The 20,558-nt window shown below is 34.8% G+C and overlaps 1 long non-coding RNA gene across 1 annotated transcript in view; it reads left to right on the forward strand.

Annotated features, from left to right (window-relative positions):
* Window positions 1–20,558, forward strand: part of LOC107938731 (uncharacterized) — a 37,998-nt gene that overhangs the window by 15,314 nt on the left and 2,126 nt on the right. The window contains exon 4 of the long non-coding RNA XR_005906662.1: window positions 19,641–19,708. This is a non-coding gene — a long non-coding RNA (uncharacterized lncRNA). The remainder of the gene's footprint in view (window positions 1–19,640; window positions 19,709–20,558) is intronic.

Raw genomic sequence — 20,558 nt, forward strand, 5'->3', positions numbered from 1 at the left:
TACATCTTCATAGATGAGCTCATCAATCAAACATGTCTATTCCATTTAACATTTTAATCCCATCAAATTTCTTGGAATCTCGATGGATATCTCGTTTACCATCAAATCTCGATGGATATCCTTTAAATACGCACTCCTGTGTACCTCACTTTTATGGCGAGATTACCAAACCAAGCTAAATCCCCCACAATGTAACTTACAGAGTAATGTCGGGATTACTAGTCCAGGCTAAATCGCTTACAATGACATATACTCCTATGAGTTCAGGTCTGAATTTCCAGTCCAGGCTAAATTCAGATCCTATTCGGATTACACGTCCGGGCTAAATCCGTCAAAGCACACATATTCCTTGGGTTGCTAGATCACTATAAGATCACAGTCCGGGCTAGATCTTTTGTACCATTATTTCGTTTTCGAGTAATCCATGAGACATCCCTTTTTATTCACCCGGGACATTTCATCATAACATTAATATTTCATAAGTTGTCATACAATAAATATTACTATTATAATTCATAAACGTACATCTTTAATGTATTTTAAAGATAGTTTACATTCGAGTTACACGAACATACTTGGTAATTGCTTAGGTTTCGTATTTCAGTTATTCTAAAACCTTTCGTTTTCCACGATCGATCTCCGAAATTGGTTCCTTAGGGTCTATATTAGTAAAATAAATTATTAATACCTCATGTTATTTATTTCAGCCCTAAAATTCACACTCAGGCAAAATGAAATACATGCAATTCCTTGGTTACCCAAGCCTAGCCGAATGTATTATAAACTCATACTAGCCCACGTTTTACTCTATTTCACATTTCTACCACATATTTTGTACCTTTTGCAAAAAGGTCCTTTTATGGGTTTTTCATGAAAATCACTTAGGAAAAGATGTTTAACACACATCTAACTTTCATATCCCCCCATAAATCATCAAAGAAAAAACATGTCACACATGGTTCATTTTGCATACATGAACTCTGGGTTAAAATATGGGTAGAAATGGAAAGAACATATTACAAAGATCTAAAAAATACAAAGAACACATGCTTACTTTCATATTCTAGGCCTCATAATAATCATAAAATAAATATTTTGACAACGGATTTGTGATCCCAAAACCACTGTTCCGACTAGGCCCAATTTTGGGATGTTACATTTCTCCCCCTTAGGGACTTTCATCCTCGAAAGTCTTACCAGTAAACAGGTTCGAATATTGAATTTTCATGGTTTCTTCAGGTTCTCATATGGCTTCTTCCACTCCGTGTCTGTGCCATAGAACTTTTACCAAGGATATATTCTTTTTCCTTAATTGTTTGACTTCTCGAGCCAAAATTTTGACCAGTTCTTCACCATAGGTCATGTTCGGTCTAATGTCAACTTCCGTTGGTGAAATCACATGTGAGGGGTCTGATCTATGTCTACGTAACATGGACACATGGAAAACATCGTGAATCTTTTCCATTTCGGATGGTAAGGCTAACCGGTTGGCTAAAGGCCCAAATCATTCAGTAATCTCGTATGGTCTAATAAACTGCGGGCTCAATTTGCCTTTTCGGACAAATCTCAACCTTTTTCCAGATAGACGCTTTCAAGAATACTTTATCTCTGACTTGAAACTCAATCTCTTTCCTTTTTAAATCGGTATATGACTTTTTCCTATCCGATGCCGCTTTCAAACAATTGCGAATCACTTTAACCTTTTCTTCAGTTTTCTTGATCAAGTCAACCCCGTGAATCTGGTGTTCCTTGAGTTCCGTCCAATATAATGGAGTTTGACACTTCCGGCCGTATAATGCCTCATAAGGTGCCATCTTTAAACTCGTTTGGAAACTGTTGTTGTAGGCGAACTCCACCAATGGCAAATATTTTTCCCAACTACCCTGAAATTCAAGGACGCAACATCGTAACATATCCTCAAGGGTCTGAATCGTCTACTCAGACTGACCATTGGTCTGTAGGTGGAACGCCGTACTAAAGCTCAACTTTGTACCCAAGGCTTCTTGTTGTTTCTTCCAAAATCTTGAAGTGAATCTCGGGTCTTTATCTGAAATGATCGACAACGGTAACCCGTGTAATCTCACAATCTTGGATATGTATAAGTCGGCCAATCTATCAAGAGAATAATCTGTCCATACAGGAATAAAGTGAGCCAACTTCGTTAGTCTATCCACTACAACCCAAACAACATCTTTCTTTTTCGAGGTTAACGGTAGTTCAGTCACGAAGTCAATGGTGATCCTATCTCATTTCCATTCAGGAACCATTACAGGTTGTAATAAACTTGAAGGCACTTGGTGTTCAGCCTTGACTTACTGACATATCAAGTATTTCGACACAAATTTAAATATGTCTCTTTCCATACCATTCCACCAGTACATTTTCTTCAAATCATTGTACATTTTGGTACTTCCTGGGCGAATTGGCAGACGACTATCATGTACCTCTTGCAAAATTTTCTAAATAAGCTCATCATCTTTGGGTACACAAACCCTATCTCAAAACATTAAACAACCATTAGAATCAATCTGAAGATTTGATTCAACTCCCCTTTCACATCGTGCTCTTTTGACTTGCAAGTCGCTATAATTGATCTGAGCTGCGCAAACCTTTTGGAGAAATATCGGTCTGGCCCTCAACTCCACTAAAACCAAACCATCATCAGATAACGCCAAATGCGTGTTCCTAACCCTCAGAGCAGACAAGGACTTTCTGCTCAACATGTCGGTAACTACATTCGCCTTACCAGAATGGTAATCGATCACAGGCTCATAATCCTCAATCAACTCTAGCCACCTTCGCTGTCTCAGATTCAATTCCTTTTGAGTCATCAAGTATTTCAGACTCTTGTGATCGATGAATACATGGTAAGTTTCACCATACAAATAGTGTCTCCAAAATTTTAAGGCAAATACAATAATAGCTAGCTCTAAGTCATGAGTCGGATAATTTTTCTCGTGTGGTTTCAATTTCCTCGATGCATAGCTATCACTTTACCCTCTTGCATAAGCACATAACCCAGTCCATTTAAGGACTCATCACTGTAAATCGCAAATTCTTTTCCCGATTCGGGTTGTACTAAAACTAGAGCTTCTGCCAGTAATGTCTTCAATTTATCAAAACTTTGCTGACATTTTTCCGACCATTCAAACTTAACATCTTTTTGCAGTAACCTCATCAAGGGAGTTGCAATCATTAAAAATTCTTTCACAAAGCGTTGGTAATAACTGGCTAAACCCAAAAAGCTTCTAACCTCTGTTACGCTCTTTGGCAGCTTCCACTCGACAATAGAAGAAATTTTATTCGAATCAACTTGGATGCCATCACCCGACACAATATGATCGAGAAATCCAACTTCTTGAAGCCAAAACTCGCTCTTGCTAAACTTTGCATAGAATTTCCTATCCCGTAAAGTCTGTAAAATAGTCCTCAAATGTTCAGCATGTTCAGACTCATTCCGAGAATAGATCAAAATATCATCTATGAATACTACTACAAACTTGTCCAAGTACAGCCGGAATACACGATTCATTAAATCTATAAACACAGCTGGGGCACTTGTTAGACCAAAAGGCTTGACGAGGAACTCATAGTGGCATACCTCGTCCTGAAGGCAGTCTTAGGCACATCTGCCTCCTTAACTCGTACCTGGTAGTAGCCAGATCTCAAATCTATTTTCAAAAATATGGTGGCTCCCCTCAACTAATTAAACAAGTCGTCAATCCTTAGCAAGGGATACTTATTCTTAATAGTCACCTTATTGAGTTGCCGGTAGACTATGCACAACCTCATCGATCCATCTTTCTTTTTCACGAATAAAACAGAAGCACCCCAAGGTGAAGAGCTCGGTTTTGCAAAACCTTTGTCAGTCAATTCTTACAACTGTGATTTTAACTCCTTCAACTCAGTTGGGGCCATTTTGTACGGAGTAATAGAAATAGGCATCGTTCTCGATACTAGCTCAATACCGAATTCCACCTTTCTAATAGGAGGCAACCCTGGTAACTCTTCTGGAAACACGTTCAGATATTCACAGGCTATCGGTACCGATTCAATCTTCAATTCAGATTCTTTAGTATTCAATATGAATGCAAGGTAAGCTTCACATCCTTTCCTTATATACCTTTGAGCCATCATTGAAGTAATCATAGCCGGCGATGTATTCAACTCATTCGAATCAACCCGTAGAATGTCACCATCTGAACATTTTAATTCCATGTACTTGCTACTGCAGTTTACTATCACATCATGGACGGTCAACCAATCCATACCAAGTATTACATCAAATTCGTCAAATGGCGAAAGCATAAGGTTTTCCGGAAAACAATGCCTTTGAATTGTCAAAGGGAAATTCTTACAAACTTTATCTACTAATACCGACTTGCCTAGAGGGTTCAACACCTTAATTACAAATTCCATTGATTCCACAAACATGTTCATGCTAGACACCAATTTCATGCATATGTAGGAATGGGTTGATCCCGGATTAATTAAGGCAATAACATTACTATTATGACGAGAAAATGTACCCATAATGACATCGGGAGTTGAAGCTTCCTTTCTAACTCGTATCGTATAAGTCCTTGCGGGGGCTCGAGCCTCTGATTTTGCAGTCGTATCCTTGGTAGCAGTTCGACTACCACTTGTACTTCCAGGATGTTGTGGTGGTCTACCTCGAGGATTAGGAACATTAGACTTTGGGACTAAATCCAGCTCTTTATTGGCTCGTTCAACAACATCTAAAACATGCCCCACTCTTCATTCAGCATTCCCCGAAATGAAACTTGTTGTAGGTTTTACATCTTGACTTTTGATTATTTACATTCTCCACACTAGTAACCTTAGGGGATGAAGACTTTGGGTTGTGCCGTTTAAAGCTTCTCATTTTGCCCTAATATCCCACCGATGCAGGGAGCATTCTTGTTGACTCTTCAATTTCTTCGTGGAAAAGAATGCGTTCTGCCGCTAGATCTCTTGCTCGAAGCTCTAGCTTCTCTCTTTGCTTGCTTTCTTTGATTATTCAGTTCCTCAGCCTTCTTGGCTCGATCAGCTAACGTAGCTAACTCTCTTATTTCAAGAATCCCAACTAACAGTTTGATTTTTTCATTCAGACCTTTTTCGAAGCGATTACACATTTTCACCTCTAATTGGACCCACTCACTTGCATACTGACTTAGTCTCACGAACTCTCTTTTGTATTCTGACACGGTTCTGTTTCCTTGTTTGAGTTCCATGAACTCATTTTGCTTCTAGTCCAAGAACTTTTGGCTGATATACTTCTTCCTAAATTCTGCTTGGAAGAATTCCCATGTGATACTCTCTCTCGGTGCTATTGAGGATCCTGTCTCCCACCAATGGTATGCAGTGTTCTTCAATAGCGACACCGCACATTTCAAACTTTCTTCAAGAGTACATGACAGTTCGTCGAGAACTCTAATGGTATTCTCAAGCCAAAATTTGGCACGTTTCGGATCATCATCAATTGTGGCCCTAAACTCTTCGGCTCTATATTTCCTAAGTTTGTCCACAGGGGCCTTACCAATTCTCACGGGTACCACACCTTGTGGCACTTCTCCTTCAGGTCAAGTAAGGGGTGGAGGAGGTCGAGGTATATTGGGGCGGTTTCTCAGATAATCCCCAAACCATTCATCCATCAACTCAAAGAAGGCAGTTCTTTCCTCTTCTCGACCTTCAGACACAGGCATTCTACTACTACTAGTAGTGGCTCGTTGAACGAAAGCTGAAGCATGGCTCTCGGCTCCCTCAGACTCATCTTGAGCTTGATTGGAAGACATTTACTATAGTCACATACAATTAAAAATGGTTAGGAGATGTCACACTATCATAACTTGTATAATGGCATGTATAGATATACTCGACATATGCTACGTTAGACCTAGAACCGGCTAAATTGTATCTCTGATATCACTAAATGTAAGAATCCTTACCTGTACCTAAGACCGGGACAAGGTATAAGCATTATTGTGCATGAACATGACATTTTCAAAAGAATTCAGGCTATAAAATTTCATTCCAAATTAAAACCAATCAATCATATTCATAATATCCCTATTATGGACCTACGAGGCCCAAAACATACATTGAGAATGATCCGAGACTAAACCGAGAACTTAAGAAAGTTTTTGGAAAATTTTTTAGGTTAAACCTTACATGCCCGTGAGGAGGCAATGCACATGCCCGTGTGCTTTGGGACATGCCCGTGTCATTTACCCTGTGGAATTAATTGAATTTATTTCTCGTTTCAAACCTACAGGGGTTTTCACACGGCTGAGCACACGCCCGTGTCCATGGCCAGTGTACTTCATAATGCCTAGACATGCCAGTGTTGTCACCCGTGCCCAAAAACTCGAGCATTCTGTTTATGACGTCAACATGCATTTAGGGACACACAGCCAGGACACACACGCGTGTGCTAGGCCGTGTCCTCCACACGATTGAGACACATGGTCGTGTCTCTACCCGTGTGTTTACTACCATGCAGTCTGACCTAAAATTTTAGGTGCAGGGGACACACAGCCGTACCACACACCCATGGGGCTGACCATGTGTCACACAGGGCCTAGACACATGCCCGTGTGTCTATTTGTGTGGACCTTTTTGGAGGCTACAAATCTAAGTCAATGGTCACCCTCAATAACCACTTATATTCGTGAACTTCAATGATGTTTAACATGGCCTAAATATGCCCAAGTACTACCATAAATGGTCTATTGCATGTTAACCTCATCTCATCGGTTATGTACATGCTAATTTATCCTCTTTGTATTTAGGATTTACATCTCATTCAAAAAAACATTTAGACTTGGCCCATTGTTATAACTTATTGCCAATTATGACCTAACCATCCCAAGTGATTTGGCCACATTTCATATATCTATTTATAATATACTACATTTAATCATCACAAGAACATTTAACCACAAACAAGCACAGTTAGTAGGTCATAACCTACATCAAAATGAGCCATGTCTTATGGCCATATACAAAAAGAATAAGTTTAATATTTAAGCCTTTACATAGGCCAACCAATGACATATATCACAAAATAACCAAAACCTATACATGCCATTGAAAAAAATAAAGTATCTATATACCAAAGCAAAATAAGTTGATAGTGTTGACAATACTCCAATTGCCTTCCAATCTTCACAAGTCCACAAGCTCTGTAAAACAAGGAAAGGAGAGGGGGTAAGCATTAACATGCTTAGTAAGTCCAAATAACGGGAAAGTAAACTTACCGGGTATTTAGCATGAAATCATACAAGACATTCAGGCCAAACATTCATAGTAAAATTTCCTATCACATGTACTCAACCATCAAGTTAGTCTCATACCAGTACAATGTAACATCCTTCATAGATGAGCTTATCAATTCAAACATGTCTATTCTCATTTAACATTTTAATCCCGTCTAATTTCTTGGAAACTCAATGGATATCTCATTTACCATCAAGTCATGCACGTGATCCTTTAAATATGCACTCCCGTGAACCTCACTTTTATGACGGGATTACCAGTCCAGGCTAAATCCTCCACAATGTAACTCACAGAGTAATGTCGGGATTACTAGTCCAAGCTAAATCCCTTACAATGAAATATACTCCTACGAGTTCAGGTCTAAATTATCAGTCCACACTAAATTCAGATCCTATCCGAATTACCAGTCCGGGATAGATCCTTTATACCATTATTTCATTTTCGAGTAATCCATGAGACATCCCTTTTTATTCAACCAGGACATTTCATCATAACATTAATATTTCATGAGTTGTCATACAATAAATATTACTATTATAATTCATACATGTACATACATCTTTAATGTATTTTAAAGATAGTTTACATTCGAGTTACACGAACATACTTGGTAATTGCTTAGGTTTCGTATTTTAGTTATTCTAAAACCTTTCGTTTTCCATGATCGATCTCCGAAATTGGTTCCTCGGGGTCTATATTAGTAAAAATAAATTATTAATACCTCATGTTATTTATTTCGGCCCTAAAATTCAACTCAGGAAAAATGGACATTTTGCCCCTAACATTTCAAAATTTTAGAACTTAGTCCCTAGGCTCGTAAAATGAAATACATGCAATTCATTGGTTACCCAAGCCTAGCCGAATGTATTATAAACTCATACTAGCCCACCTTTTACTCTATTTCACATTTCTACCACATATTTTGTACCTTTTGCAAAAAGGTCCTTTTAGGGGTTTTTCATGAAAATCACTTAGGAAAAGATGTTTAACACACATCTAACTTTCATATCCCCCCATAAATAATCAAAGAAAAAACATGTCACACATGGTTCATTTTGCATACATGAACTCTATGTTAAAATATGGGTAGAAATGGAGAGAACATGTTACAAAGATCTAAAAAATACAAAGAACATTAAAAACGGGGCTAGAAGTTACTTACTATTGAGCTTGGAAAGTGAAGAAACCCTAGCTATAGTGTCCCTTGGAATTTCAGCAGCAAGAGGGAGAAGAATGGCTGATTTTTTTGCTTTCATTTTCCCTTTTTATTGATTTTATTGCCAAATGACCAAAATTCCCTTCCATATTAAACTTCTAAAATTTTCCATGCATACCCATTTTTGTCCAAAATCTTAGAAATTGGGAAAGTTACTCTCTAAGACCTTATAATTAATAATCTAAAGCAATTTCATGCAAATTTCTTCTAGAATCCAAGTTCTGTAATTTATTCAATTTGGTCTCTAATTTCCAATTGGATGCCTTACACTAAGAATTACTTCATGAAAATTTAACACATGCTTACTTTCATATTCTAGGCCTCATAATAATCATAAAATAAATATTTTGACATCGGATTTGTGGTCCCAAAACCACTATTCTGACTAGGCCCAATTTTGGGATGTTATAGAAGGATTCTTAATTACACTGGTCTCGTCATTTTTCCTCCCCGTATAGTTTCACAGCTATAGTGTTTGTTTCAAAGAGGACCCAAAATGTAAACATTCCTTTCTTATGAGTGACTATTCTACCCTTAGCGGTATAAAATGAGAAAATTCATCAACTGCATTCTCTTTATCTTTGGTTGAAATTTCCTTACAATATGTTATTTCATGCCCCATTTTACCATAGCAAAAACAAAATATTGGAAGGTTTTTATATTTTAAAGTGACCTAAACTTTTTCCCCTACTTCCGTTGAAATAAAAATGGCTCTCCTCAAAGGTTTCTATGCATCAATTTGTGTCTTTAGGCAATAGAAATCTCCTTGTATTTCCAATCGTATCACCCTCAAAGATCGACCCAATAGCATGCATAAGTTTCTTTTTATCACATTCTGGGAGGTAATGACCAATCTTAAGCCAAAAAGGATATCAAACCAAGCAAATCTGATATCTATTAATAGGTTTCGTTAACCTATCAAAAATAAGTTGCCACCGAAAAACCATGGTCTACCCTCTATTGTCCCTTCCAAATCCTATTCACTATCAAACAAAATCAAGAAGAGATTTTGACCTACCACTTTAATTTCAAATTTCCTCATCATCTTCTAAATGCTTTTTAATTGTGCCCTGAAATTGTCAGGATTATAAGACTTTTTTGTCCAAACAGAACATATTAATGATATATTTCCAATCGGGACCTCCGGCGAACTCTTCACTAATAGTTGAACAAGTTTTTCCTCAAGAAAGGAAATCTCATCCTTCATCATACTCCCCTATCAAAGTCACCACTCACCCTCAACCCAACTACAGTTACAAAATTGTTTCTCTGAATCACTAGAGAGAGCACTCTTGCCTTTTTTTTATATAAAATATTATAACAAGATGTATCTGCTTTTGTTATTTTTTCTATAAATATCATCTTTTTCTCATGGCTTTCTAAAAACTTAGAAAATTAAAGTTTCTGAGATTAACATAGTAGAAATGCTCAACTAAATAAATATAGTAGAAACTATTTGTAATCTTTATGCAACAACAAACTTACAAGCTAAAGCTCGGTGAGAACGAAAAGTGCAAATACATCCAAGTTAAGCACTTATATGAAGTAATTAATTTGAGTACCGCTTCTAATATACAATTCTAACGGGACACTCATTTGAGTATATCAACATTAAAGTCATCTTTTAACTCATTGTTGGTATTAGAATAAACCAATCATCGACTCTCAAAATGTAACACCCCAAAATATAGAGGGTTAGATGGAATGAATCATCAAGAAACGAGCCTTAGTCTTGATGGATAAGAGCTTATTCTTGATGGAATCAAACCCCATCTCTCCCATTTTCTTTAGCAACTAAGGAACAAAAATCAAGCTTGTTTATATGTTAAATGTGATAAGTAAGGCATTTCTATTCCCCCTTGTCCACAGGTTCAAATCACGCCTCTCACCTTCCTATTTACTTATTTTGGACAATAAGAAGGGCTATTTTCCCAATCAGTCCCTCAAATTTGAAACTCTAAGTATTTAATAACTTTTTCTAATCATACATTGATTTTAATTCCTTTTCAACCCAAAATTGAACTCTTTTTCTTCCCCTTTAAAATCCTCATCTCCTTTTATTTTCCCTTTCCCTTTTCATAAAAATTTTACATTCTTTTACTGAAAATTGATTTCTTGAAAACCTGAATCAAGATCAATTCTTGTTTGAACCTGTCTCTTCTTCAATCGTCGAATCTACCATCGATAATCTTCGAAATTCCATCAAAGATAGGGAAACATTCTAATTTTAATTACGTAGAACCTTAGAATTTTTGAATAATATCTTTCTTAAAAATCTTTCGAATTGATTATTAATATTTTACAATTTTTCTCGAAAATCTTGATAATTTTGATAAATCTTGAAAGTCAATATTAATTCTGATACTGGCAACTTAGTCCAATTCAAAGACCATAATAGAGGACTTAGTTTCCCTCAAGGACTAATCACGAGATCCAAACCCAAGTAGCTAAAGTCAAAACTCAACTTATTTGTTTAAGACTTTATCATAAAATATTCGAGAAGAAGAGTTGAAACTTCAAGACAATGGATTTTGGAGCAAGGATGAATTAGAAGGGATTAATTTTGTTTGTGGACCTAAACTCTCAATTTATGATGACAAGCCCATGTGGAAAATGTTAACAAGTTCAGACGTTTCATTTCAAGGACCCTAATCAATCCCACAAGCTTAGAAGTTTCATATTGGGTTCGGGTTTTAGGCTTAATTTTTATTATATATGAGCCCAATATTGTATTTATCAACTCTTATTATTTTATTATTTCAAAATTTTGACAATTATTAAGTATTTGAAGTTATTTAGGAGTCTCATGTCAACAAGAAAGTTTAGTTTAAAACTACTTCTTGTTTAGGTTAATTGGAGTTCTAGTATACTTAAGAGATTTATTTAGATTTATTTACCTAGCCTATATAAAGGCATTTGCATTGTACACAGAAAATCAATTCATTATTATTCACTTCGTGTTTATAAATTTTTCTTTGAGTTTTCTATTCAAGTAATTTTCTTATTTTTTCTTTTAAAAGAGTTTTAACAATCTTTTCAGATTGTGGGGATCATCTTCAAACTTTTTCTTGCCAAGTTTTCTTTCTTGGAGGGGAAATTAGAGCCGCTTGAAGGGGGTTCTGAATTTTTCTTGTTTCCAAGGCTCCTTAGGTCTTCTACACGCCATGTTCTATCTTTTCCATCTATATTCTTTATTTCCTTCTTTATTATTCTAATATTTGATTTATCTTAGTTATTTATTTTAATTGTTTTATTTGACTTGGATTCGATTGCGTTTCAGGTTGTGCCAAAATTCAAGTTTTTTCTCTTAATGTCTAGAGCCCTAAGTCAAATCCGCGACTTAGAAAAACTTTATGATCCTCTTCCACAATCATCTACCTCATTATTTATTATTTGGTATCAAATTATTGTCCATTTTAGGTGTTCTTTATGTTCTCAAAAATTAATTTCCAACAAACAGCCTCAAAACAGTTTTTTACCCAAAAAGTTTTTAAGAAAAAATATTTTATAGTGGGTAAACATTTTTAAAACGATCTAAACTTTTACATAGTGATTCTTGACACTCTTTTAGAATATTAAAAATTCTTTCCCACAAAAAAAGAGATCGAAAAAGTGAAAAAATAGAAAAATAATATGTGGTTTGAATTTTGTGCCGAAAATTTCAAGATCAAATATACATTATTTTAGGAGGCTCCTGTTTAAATTTTGCAATTTTTGGAAATCAAGAACACCTCAAACAAAGTTTGTCAAGTTGCTTATCAATTTTTCGGATTTTCATGTTTCTGGGATTTTCATTTGCTCTTAGCCTTAGGTTTTCATTTGTTTTTTATTTTTATTGTTCATTTACATATTCTAACACTTTATTGTTTCTTGTGTTAGTATGTTAAAGCATGCTGCACATTTCTTCCTCCATGCAACACAATTCTTTGGTGTCTAGCCAATTTTGGACTCATAGTGCTACTAGGTTTGCTTTGTTAGTTTGATTCTAATACCTTCTGATTGATTGATATAGACACTTTTAAAAGACTCACAAGATTAATTCTTATCTCGTTGAGAATTTTTTTTCTGAGTGTATAACTGTGAGGTTTGCTTAAATTTTTCTTTTAAGTGTTGTGCTTTTTTTCTAGGCTATCATAATGACTCATGATACTCGCAATAACAAAGGGAGTGATAATCCAAGTGAAAATCCACTGGTTACCACTGAGAACCTTGTTGGTTTCACAATGAAATTGAAAAACGACTCTATGAGGTCCATGATAAGTTCAAACACTTGATTGGCAAGATACAGCAAGATCTAGATGACTGAGAGGCCAAAGACAGACAACGAGATGCTATAATTCAGAAAATTAGCAATACCTTGAATTGCTTGGATGCTCAAGTTAAACATTTGACTGATCATTTGGGCAATGATGATGGTGTTGAACAGCCTTGTGTTCGTGGAAATAATGCTAAGCGTTCACCTCGTGAAGATGATGAAACTTTGGTTAATAATTATCATGAGCAACCTTCTTTGGCTAAACCAAAGTTCTCAATTCCATAATTTTGGGGGGGAAATGATCCTAAGAAATATTGTGAATGGGAATAAAAAATTGAACTTATGTTTTGTTATTATAAATACCTGGAAGATGAAAAAGTCCTATTGGCAACCCTTGAATTTTTGAATTATGCATTGAGTTGGTGGACTTAACTTGGAATTAGTTGTTAAAGAAACCAAGAAAGGGAAATTGAAACATGGGATGAGTTGAAACAAGTGATGCGAAAGCATTTTGTTCCTTCTCATTACTACAATAATGTCCAAATGAAACTTCGACGCGTTGTTCAAGGCAGTCGGTCAGTTAATGAGTATTTCAAGGAGATAAAAATGCTCATACAATGAGCGAATGTTGATAAGGATGATGAAACCATTATGATACATTTTGTTGATGATTTGAACAAGCCTATAGCCAACACTTTACGATTACAGACTTATATAGATCTCGATGAGGCAGTTTACAAGGCTAATGAGATTGAACAACAATTGAAAGAACAAGGTCCCTCGTTCGTTCTCCACTTCACAATATTATAGAGGCAGAAGTTCTAATTCTACCTTTAAGAATTCAAAACAACCTTTTACTGCTAATAATTTTTTTAAAAGTGGTGATACAAGAAAACATATTAGAAAAGTGGGGCTCCTACGAAAATCCAAGTATCTTCTAAGCAACCCAATTCGAGTGGTTCCAACACGAGGAGAACTCGTGAGATTGAGTGCTTCAAATGTCAATGACATGGGAATTACAGTTGAGATTTCCCTAACACAAGGCTTCTCCTTATCAAACAAAATGGTGAATATACTTCTGATTCTGATAATCCAGACATGAAAGAGTTTATAAAGACCTCTATAAGGTGAAGCATGACACCTTGCAAGAATATCTTCCATTTCCTCCTCGGCCACACACTTTTGAATAAGCTAATCAGTACACTATTGAAAAGTGTATGGCTCCTCCAAAATGCAGTCTTTAGCATCATGAACTTTTTTTCTTTTGTTGACTTTTGTTGACTCGATGCTTCAATGGGAAAAACACCTCGCACTATTTAATTAACAATGTCATCATACCAAGGTATGGATGGTATCTTATCTCTCACATACAACACTACACACGGAATAATTACTCATCCATAAAAGTCTTATTTATGTCTCAATTCCCATATTGGTCATTCTCAAACTCCAACCGAGATAAGTGATCTGTAACCTAATTCTCTTTCCTTTTCCTATCTAAAATCTACCGATCAAATTCTTGAAGAAAAAATGACCACCTCATTAACTGAGACTTTGTTTCCTTCTTCTTCATCACATACTTCAATGTCAAATGATCCCTATGTACATACACTTGATTTTCCATCAAGTATGGCCGGAGCTTCTCACATGCGAACACCACATCTAACATTTCTTTCTTAGTAGTAGTGTAATTACATTGGGCAGAATTCAATATCTTGCTAGCGTAGTGAATTGCGTGGAAAACCTTTTCTTTCTTCTAACCCTAAATTACTCCCACTACATAATCACTAGTCTCCCACATAATCACAAACGACTTTACCCAATTAAGGCTAATAATGATCGAGGCAGTGATTAGCCTTTCCTTCAGGGTGTTGAATGCTTGAATGCACTTTTCATCGAATGTGAATGAGACATCTTTTTTTAGGAGATGACTTAACAGTTTTGAGATGTGAGAGAAATCCTTGATGAATTGTTGGTAAAATCTGGCATTCCCAAGGAAGTTTCGAATTCCTCAAATGAAATATGGAGGTGGCAATTTCTTAATAACTTCAATCTTAGTACGATCAACCTCTGACCCCTTCTTAGAAATCCGATGACCAAGAACAATCCCATCATTTACCATGAAGAGACATTTCTCCCAATTTAGAACCAAATTTGTAGCTGTCAATTAGGTTGCTTTTGGAGATCACACTGTCTGTCAACTCTTTCAGTAGTTATAGATTTATTTTGGCCGGTTATAAGTGGCATGTAAATAAGGCTTTGGTTTATGCATGTTGATGATCATTTGGTCCTATTTTGTGCCATTTGAATTATGAGATATATGTATTGATTTAAATCCTTAATGGTATTTGGTTGATTTGGTATTTGATGGAATAGGTGTGCTCGAAACTTAATGCATTGCTGGTTTATTGAATTTGTACATACATGATAGGTTAATTGGTGAAATTCAATTGGTGATAAATTGGCTTTAGAAGGCTTGATATAAATGGTTGATTATAGCATATGTTAGCTGGAAACTATTGGATGATTGAATAATGTTAATATGTTGATTATGTCTTGCTTTGGATGGTTGTTGTTTATGTTGAAATGTGGTGCCAATGAAGGCATATTTGTTAAGAACATAGGTTGAATGTGAATTGGCATATTTTGGTGCACTTTGAATAGGTTAATGTGATGGTAAATGTATGGCTTGATGTCTATGAAATTGTAGGTAAATTGGCTTATGTTTGAAGGTACTTTGGGTACACATAGTCTGCCGCAGGGTCGTGTGTCCCACACGATTGCAAGACATGACCATGTGGCCTATTTGATTTTCAGTATAAATTTGTCTACACTATTTCTGAGAGTTACACGACCTGGTGACACAGCCATGTGACCCTAAGTTACATGGACTCAAGTTGTTACACAGCTTGGTCACACAATTTGGGCTTTGTCACACAGCCATGTGACACCTGTTTTCACTTTTTACCTAAATTTTTATATAAGTTTTAGTTTAGTCCAAAATTGTTCCCAGTTTGTTTTAAATGTTTTGCATGTCCAATTTAGGTTTGAATATGATTGATTAACATGGAAATGATTGTAATTGAATTATGGAATGAATTATTTGGTTATTTATGATAAGGTAGCTAATAAGTTGATGTTTTATAATTATAATACCTTATAACTTGCTTTGGGTGACCGAACCGGGTATAGGGTGTTACACCTACGATCAAGAATCTATATATTTTTCAAAGAAATTGCTTGGTTACCTTAGTTATTTGAATGGTTAAATGTTGAATATTTGAAATAGGTTTCTTCTTTTCTTTCTTCAATTTAAACTACCTAAATGAGAAAGGATGATGATGGCTTTAAATTTTTATACATTTTAATTATCATATTAAAACTAGTGGGAAACATATCATCTTCCACTATCTCATGATAAACAATAGTTTATTAACCATGTTGGTCCTTTAGATAATTGCTATCTAGGCCCTCAAGCATCAACTTACAGGCTTTAATTAGTCCCTAAGCTTTCATTAAAGCTAAGAGACTAATTTATGACATATGAATGTGACATCCTGATGCCTAGACTTGGCGATTGGGTCGGGTGTGGGGGTGTTACATTTGGTGGTATCAGAGCCTAGGATTTTCGATTCTCAGGCTAAAAATGAGACTAAAAAAATACATGTTATATATTAAATATATATATTAATGAAATGTGTATTTGAAATTAGAAGAGATGGAGAAATGGGACTTAAATTATTTTTTAATAAATAATGATGTTAGCAATATTCGCATGAAATATAGATATGAGAAAAAAATAGAGTTTGGACTTGAGAAAGTAATGAAGAAGTGAAGGTAATAAAAAAATATCACATGAGATGAAGCGACAAGAATATAAGACTAAATTGTAAAAATTTGAAAACTATGTGATTGAAATAAGAGAAGTGAAATGTATAGAAACTTGATATGTAAAAAAAATATGAAAAAAGAATTACTTGATACATGAAAGAGAAAGAAATTGAAGTAATGGAATTATAAAAAATTAAATCTTTGTGTTAATAACTTGTTTTCATTATGTAATGCTTTTGGATATTTATTTTACTATAACTAGTTATATTAATCTTATTTTTTGAGTTTTGTATGATTTTGAATGATTTAATTAATATTTATACAATTATATTTTGAGATGAAAAATATGCTTTCAAATGATTAAATTAGCAAATTCTTGGTTATAATTTGAGATTCGAAATATTATGATTTCTAACGATGAACAAGCAAATGTTTGATTATATTTGGTTGAAAGCATAAGTTTTTTTTATATGAAGTATATGATTTGAATATGAATTGAGACTAAAATGAGAATGGAAATGATAGTAGAAATGAAATTGATATGAGAAAGAAAATCAGATTGATTATGAAAATTTGATATAATTGGCATGCCATAAAATATTTACATCAGAGATTTAGAACTCCCCAATTTCCCAAGGGTTAAGGGAAGAAAGACTAAATAGTTAGATAATATTAGCCCCAATTCCCAGAAGGTCGTGGGCAGTCCTAATTCCCAAAGCGTAGTGGACTTATTTTGATAGCCACCGTTGCCGAACAACTCATGGTGGCAGATTCGCATATTCGAACTTAAGTCTAAATTTTAGCGCCAAGATTAACTTGAAAAAAAATGAAACGAGAATGATGTGAAAATTAAATGAAATGAATTATGAAAATTGGTTTTTACCTCGTTAGCTAAGTTAGACTGAGTTTGGTTATAGTTGGCATACCATTGAGTTTTTAAATCAGAGATATAGAACTCCCAAATTCCTAGAGGGTTGTAGGCGATCCCAATTCCCAGAGGGTTGTGAACTTATTCTGATAGCCATCGTTTCCGAACAACTCGGGGTGGTGGACTCGTGTATCCAATCATAAGTCTAAACTTTAGTTTGAGGACTAATTTAAAAGAAAAGCGAAAATGAAAGTAAAGCTGTAAGTATATTGAATTATTTGTTGATAAGGGTTAAAATTGTAAAAAGAACAAGACTTGAGTTGTTTTATTCCTTGTAAGTAAAAGAAGTGAAATAAATGAAAGACAAATGAGAATTAATAAGATATGATTAGCACTTCGGTGCGATATTATGATTATGCACTTCGGTGCAATATTGTGATTATGCATTTCAGTGCATTATTGTTAATTTTCTGCATATCTTATGAGTTCTCTTAAGTCTACAATGAGTTATATAAGTGAAAAATGGAAAGTGAATGATTAGTAAGATTTGGTATGTGATTGTGATGAAAAGTTAACTAATGTTAAAAAAATTGATAACTATTACTAATCTTGATAATTTTCTTGAAAATTTTAAGAGGAAAAACATGATGAATGAAAATACGATCAAGTGATATTAGGTGATTTTAATTAAGTGTATAATACTTTAAGTGATGTGGCTAGTGGATGAAATTGTAAATGAAATAAAAATAAGTTAAGTAATTAGTAAAATTGACTTTTGTGAGTAAATATATTGAAATTGGTATAATAGACTGCCTATGTAAAATGATATTGAATTATGAATAATTAAAAAAACATAAGAAATAAAAGAAGTAAAGAAGTGAAATTTAGCAAAAGAAAGGTAAATACTTGTATAAACTCTATTTATTTTTTCAAAGGATTAAATTGAAACATATTGTAAATTAAGTGTAGAGAATTCAAAATAAATTAAAAATAATATTAGTGTGGGATTGATGGAGAGAAATAATATTTAAAAATATTATAAGAATTAAAATGAGTAAATTGACATGTATGAGAAATGATAAATGAAATAGGAAACAATTGTGAAATGCACAGGACAAATTAGAACGTGAGATTAATTAAATAAGATGTGAAAGTGTAGAGAAAGATATAAATAAGTATTCATGAGTTAGAAATTATTAAGTGAGAAATGATTTAATTAGTAACTAAATGAAATTAGTAAAGTGAGTATAGTAAGTGATATTAAATCATGATAGAGTAAATAAGCGACAAAATATGATAAAGTGATATTGAAACACATTTATAGGGGTGTTATTAAATTGTAAAGGATTAAGTTGGAATGATTGTAAAGTTAAGAGTCATGAAAATTGATGTAAAGGAAGGCTAAATTGCAAGAGTATAAAAATATAGAAGTGTGAAATAAAGACACTTAAATTTAATTATAAGAGACATTAAAGTAGTAAATTAATGAATATTGATTTGTAAGAAAATAATGATTAAAATGCAAATAGTGTAAATTTCTTGATATGCTATTAATTGATAAATGATAGCGATGGAACGTGTAACACCCTGATAAATTTATTTTTGTTCCTATAAATATTTAAGATAAATATCTATCTGCTTTAGTGGTTCAGTGTTCTGGGTGTGTATAAGAGATCTTGGGTTTAAGTTTCTTTTTTACCAAATTTTTTTATTTTTCTGATCTAAGCCTGACCCTTGTGGAGTGAGCTTATATAAAATTATCTGTGAAACTTTATCAAAATGAGCTTATTGGTTTGATCGGTAAGGGGGTTGTTATGTTAAAGGTCTTGTGTTCAAGTCTTTACGTGAGTGAGGGAGTTTATTTTTGTTTCGGTTGGTTGGAAGAGTTTGGGTGGTTTTGAAATTCTAGGTGGTTTGGATGTAGTGGGGATTGTGCAAATTAATTTTTTTTAATTATTTTGGTTATTTTTCAATCTCTTCAAGTTTTTTTCTAACGTCTTCTTCTTCAATACTTGTTTTCCAAAGGTTTTCTTTTATTTCTACTTTCTTTGATTCCTTCTCGTCATTCAACTATGAAATTTCTGTGTTTTGGGATCTGTAATTCCTGCTTGGCCTGTGGTAGGTAATTATTCTTGAAGATTTGGGTGTTTGAAAATCATTTTAGGGAAGTAATGCTGTGATTTCTTGTGTAGGTGTTGTGCAAAGAGATCAAAACCCATCGTCCATTGAGTAGTGTGTTCGAGCCATTGTATCTGTTGTGGTAAGTAATCGAACTTTCATTTAGAGAAGTTTTTGCTAGTATGTCGTTTGGGATTTTGTAAAACCCCATACCTGTATTCAACGCTGGAATAGGGCACGAGGCATTACCGAAATTATACACAAGCAAGCATACAAAACCGAGACATAAATTTTCATCCAATTTAAAATTGTCACATACATTCACATTGTCCCTAAAATGAGCCTACAAGGCCCAAAACATGCATTGGAAGTGGTTCGGGACTAAACTGAGAACTTTAGAAAATTTTACAGAACTAAGTAAATTTTTCACTAAACAGGGGTCACACGCCCGTATGGATATGGGACACACCCATGTGGGACGACCGTGTGGTCACACATGCCCGTGTCCCGACCCCATGCAACTTTCTTACTTACAACTCATGACCAAATTGAGCTCACACGGCCAAGTCACACGCCTATGTGCCAAGCCGTATGGAAAATTAATTTTCATAAAATAGGTGTAGACTTCACACAGCCAGAGCACACGCCCGTGTTAGAGGCCGTGTCATCCACACGGCTGAGACACAGGTCCGCGTCTCTTCCCGTGTGCTCAATTCTGATCATTCTGTTTTGCAAAAATTAGGGTGCAGGGGACACACGGCCTAACACATGCCCGTGGGGCAAACCATGTGTCACACACGCCCGTATGTCCACCCGTGTGGACAAAAATAAGGCTATTTACCAAGCCATTTTGTCACCCTTCCATACACATACCTACAACAACATACAACACCAATCCAAGCACATGCATACAACCAAACCAGCCATAACCAAGACATCAACACCTCATTCACATACTAACATTTATCATACACAAACTTTACACATATATC

The sequence above is a fragment of the Gossypium hirsutum genome, chromosome A12 (genome assembly GCF_007990345.1).
Source record: "Gossypium hirsutum isolate 1008001.06 chromosome A12, Gossypium_hirsutum_v2.1, whole genome shotgun sequence".
Taxonomy (NCBI): Eukaryota; Viridiplantae; Streptophyta; class Magnoliopsida; order Malvales; family Malvaceae; genus Gossypium; species Gossypium hirsutum.